Below are 5,000 nucleotides of genomic sequence, written 5' to 3'. Positions count from 1 at the left end.
TAGGGACATTTAGGGACATTTAGGAAGGCTGATATCAATATCCCACTTTCCCATATATATATTTTATATATATATAGACTAGGGGTGTAACCGAACGGTACACAAAAACCACGGTACGTACTCAAGGTTCGGTACGGGTTTTCGGTACAGTGGGGTAAAGTTTGGCTTTCCATGTTCCACTCAGGGGTGATGTAGTGTGCAGTAACTAATTGTACTTGTAGGGCTGTCAACGAATATTCTATATTGAAATTAATAATGGTGGGCCACAGAGGTAAATTTTTTTTTAATAATAATTCTTATATTAGATTGTGAAAAAAACAGCCCCCGGTGGGAGGTTGTTAGTGGTTAACATACCGTTGTATTCGTTCGGTACACTACACAGCCGTTCGGTACGGTACGGTACGGTACACACTGAAATGGTTCGGTTCGGTACAGATACGTGTACCAGTTTAGACCAATGCCCAATCAGATAATTGGAAGAAATCTTAGTAAGATAAGATAAGATATTCCTTTATTGATCCCCTTGAGGAAATGCAGACGTCATAGCAGCATGGGGGAGGGGAGGTACAGGTATGGGCAGGGTAATAGTAGAAGACATAAATATAGGCAATACAATTATAGTAACGATAAAAATAAGCAGTGTAAACAATATAATCAACTCTGAATATAAGCATATGAGCAAGTACATAGTGTAATCAAAGGTGCGATGATCAGTTATATTATACGTTACAACAAATATGGTCAATAATACTTAGAATCTGAATATATACTATGGGTAAGTAAAATATACAGTATACACAGGTGCAGTATACATAAGGTACCCTAACTGGCATGATATATGTCATATGTTATACGTTGTAGCAGTGGAGGCTGCTGACCAAATTTTTAGGTGAAGCACAAATTATTATATTATATATATATATATATTTTTTTTTTATTGATCTTTTTCCCCATCCTTTTTCCTCCGATTTTCTCCCATCCCAATGTTAGTTGTTATGCCAATTCCCAATCCCCTTCCTGGTCGCTGCGCACTTAACCCCCACAGTCGGTCTGGGAGAGTGGAGGCTACCACGTGCTTCCTCCGACACACGTCCAGCCAATCAACCGCTTCTTTTCACCTGGCAGCGCGGATTCTCACTGAGAGGGCGTAGCGTGTGGAAGGATCACACTATCGCACTTAGATCCTATCCGCGCTTAGCAGGCGCCCCGACCGAACTGTAGGAGTCGCTGTTTACAACGACCTGGACCCACCCCGCCAGCTTCTCCCACCCTCTAATACTGCCAATTGTATTAGTGTGAACGGCCAGCCAAGCTGGTGACAACCCTGGAGCTGTGAGCTGGATTCGAACAGGCCAATCCAGCCGCTCCGGGGTTGGTGACGAACGCAATCTCCGTTACGCCACCTGACCGCCTATTATATTATATATTAAATTATATATTTTAAACATCCCCAACGCTGCAACACCCCCATTCCTCCCAGGTGTCAGGCTCCTCATTCGCTTCCATTCATTTTGGGGACCATGTTTAAATATCATCCTTCTGAAGTATAAACAAACTATACTGCTGTGACGATTTCAATAAAACAGACCATTCTGAGTCAATGGTATGCAGTGGCGTTGCGCAAAATGTCGGGGCCCCCCCGCAGGGCAGACCACTCCCCTAAATCAAACCAAGCAGACCATGTACAGTATACAGTGGCTCGGCGGCCCGATCAAACCAAACATACCATGTACAGTATACAGTGGCTCGGCGGCCCCTGATCAAACCAAGCAGACCATGTACAGTATACAGTGGCTCGGCGGCCCCTGATCAAACCAAGCAGACCATGTACAGTATACAGTGGCTCAGCGGCCCGATCAAACCAAGCAGACCATGTACAGTATACAGTGGCTCGGCGGCCCGATCAAACCAAGCAGACCATGTACAGTATACAGTGGCTCGGCGGCCCCTGATCAAACCAAGCAGACCATGTACAGTATGGCTCGGGCCCATCAAAAAATGACACAGTATGCTATGACTGGCCCCTGTAAATGTCCTAACGCAACCCCCTCAATGTACAGTAAATGACCCAAGTATGGTTTTGTCAATATTCCAATGTACAGTTTTGTTTGTATAGTTGTACAGTGTATGTCCCCCACCCCCACCTCCAATGTACAGTCCCCCCCCCCCTACCCAACCTCCTCCAATGTACAGTTTCTACGTCAAATGTATATACTCCCTTTTCTGGACAATTTTTATATCACAAACAGTACTGTATTTGCAAGTCTGGTACATGTCATAAATGTATAGATGTAGCAGTACTATAATAATATAATAATAATTTAGGACCTGCCATGTCATGTATGTCATATATGTTATGATGAATTGAAAATGGGAGACCCTGATGTAAACAAGACGAAAGTATTTCTCTGGTCTGCATCCCCTTAACAATTGTATGTATTGAGCTGTACTGTACTGTACCCATTCTGCAATCTGTTAATAAAGTTTTACAATTCAATTAAATTCAATTCACGGCAGAATGTGTAGACAATTGACAGACAGTGAAAACAAAGTTCTCCTCCAAGTCCTGTGGGTATTGTCTCCTCAACGTTTCTGCAGCTGAGCGAATTGCAGTTCTGCTCAATGAATGAATCCGAGAGGAATCCGAATTTCCCCTCTAACTAGTGCTATATGCTTCATTGCGTCATTAATAAAGTTTTCAATCAATCAATCAAACAATGCCATTTGTTTAGACATTCACAAGACTTGCATAACGTTACAATTGCACGGTGGCAGGTTTAACAACAACATTATTATTGTCCCTTACCTTAGTATGCGCCGCGCCTGCTGCATGCATCCCACAACGTCATCTTTTCCATTCATTCATTCCAGATAGGGCCATGGAGAGGCATTGTTGTTATTGATATCATCTGCATCAATGCCATCAGCCCTGTTTAGACATTCACAAGACTTGCATAACGTTAGCTAGCAAGCAAGCAAGCTAGTCGACAATATCTCCTTCCTCCATTGCAACGCTATCTACAGTACTAGAGAATTCAAAGTGCCCGCGAGGCAATGACGTTGTTGTTGTTGTCACATTTAGCTTTTATCGCAGGTGTATATATATATCATCAAACGATGCACAATAAGTTCATGAACAATAACAAAACACTCCACCCTGGGCCTGATAGCTGCGGTGGTAGCCCTTTAGCTATGTTAGCTCCAACAAGTTATCTTCTTAAACTGAGATAAAAATTATTTTGTAAACAAGCTCGCTGCAGAGCCGCAGTACGGCACAAGAGAAACCATTATCTGATTGGGCCACAAGGCTGTCAATCATGCTAGCTGCAGAGCCGCAGAGCAGCAAAAGAGAAACCATTAGCTGGTTGGATAACAAGGCTGTCAATCATTCAATCCACCATTCAATGGCAAGAGTTTAACTGCACAGACCGTGCTTAGATGACGTTAATAGCCTATTTTGATTGGCTGTTATTTATTATTTATTTAACCCTGGTCAACCTGTGCAGATATTCTGCACGAATAATTACTGCAGTGCAGGCCTGCTCAGAGCGCTCCATTTTGGCCATTTAAAAAAAAATGCACTGGCATTTTTTTCTTACAGAGGAAAACATTTATAATAAAATAATAATAATAATAATAATTTAAAAAAAAAATATATATATAGGTATATGTAAATTAATAATAATTATGAATTATGAGTAAATTTGTATTTCACGTGTTGTCATAGAGAAACCTCCACTGCGTTGTAGTCTGTCCACTTAGCCTAGGTGGTAAGAGTCAGACACACTTGATCAGACATTCCTAGTAGTTCTCGAGTTCTGCTGCCATTAGTTCTCCAGCTGCTGGTACAAAACATGTTAACCCTTTCACTACCACACTACCAAAGGGTTAACCCTTCCACTGCGACAATACAGAGGGTTAACCCCTTCACTGCCATGCAACAAATGGTTAACCATTTCACAGCCACACTACATAAGATTAACCCTTTCACTACAACACTACAGACGGTTAACTGTATGTAGTGTGGCAGTGAAAGGGTTAACATTCTGTAGTGTGTTAGTGAAAGGGTTGAAGATGCACTATTCAATTTTGGAGGAAGGGGATTTGTTTTTACATTTACTGTAATTCTCAGAATTAATCTTATGTTATCGTGAATGAAAACAAAAAAACTGTCAACCAAACGTAAGCATACTGTAGAATAATGTTTGTTAACAAAACTGCAGGCCCTGCCTTTGCAAATGACAGCAGTGGAATAGTAACTTTTCAGGTAGCCTTCTAGCTTCAAACAGTGTTCCAGGGATCCAGTTTCCCTCTGAGGAGGTTTGTTTATTCAGTTATGAAAATATACCTTGGGAACGATTCACTTCTCTGACGCTCACTAAGAGAATCTAGTGGTGTCATGAGTGTAGGGTGAAGGTACAACACTCCCCGCCATGGAGAAATACGTTCCACACAAACGTTGCTAACTTGTTATGCAGGTGCCTACTTGGCACTTCTATTAAGGCCCCCTGTGAAATCAAAATAGGTGTTTGTAATTTCCTGGAAAACAATTTTATTTTTATGAGTCATCCAGCACACGGATGCTTTCTAGAATAACATTTACAAGTCCCTCTCTAGCTTCCTGTTTTTACAGGAAACACATAAATAAGTGGAATCAAATAGCATTCCGCTAGCCGTTTCATGGGGACTTTAAGCAACCCATTTAAAAAGGTTGCATGAATTACAATTTTACAATCGGCTTATCAGCCGTACAGGCCTGTGGCAGCACCATGGCAGCCTGTATACCAGTGCCTCCGTATTTCTGCACATCTCCTCAGCTGTGAGGCTTTCAGTACAACCAGGCAGGCAGCCCAATGGCACCCAGAGGGACCCACGCTTGGATCTGTTTAATAAAGAAAGAAAAGATACTATGCAGAATGGGAGTCAATGAAAGGGCCCCATTTAAGACAAGCTTGTGGCCAGCTCTCTTTAACCACAGAGCGGTGTCCAGTGCCAGCAAC

General features: G+C 42.1%; 1 protein-coding gene across 1 annotated transcript in view; it reads left to right on the top strand.

The window, feature by feature from the left end:
- Positions 1–5,000, top strand: part of LOC311244142 (semaphorin-3G-like) — a gene marked incomplete at both ends in the record, with an annotated part of 169,666 nt that overhangs the window by 97,903 nt on the left and 66,763 nt on the right.

This window comes from Notolepis coatsorum (genome assembly GCF_963971535.1).
Source record: "Notolepis coatsorum genome assembly, chromosome: 17".
Lineage (NCBI taxonomy): Eukaryota > Metazoa > Chordata > Actinopteri > Aulopiformes > Paralepididae > Notolepis > Notolepis coatsorum.
This window is presented reverse-complemented; position numbering and strand designations above follow the sequence as displayed.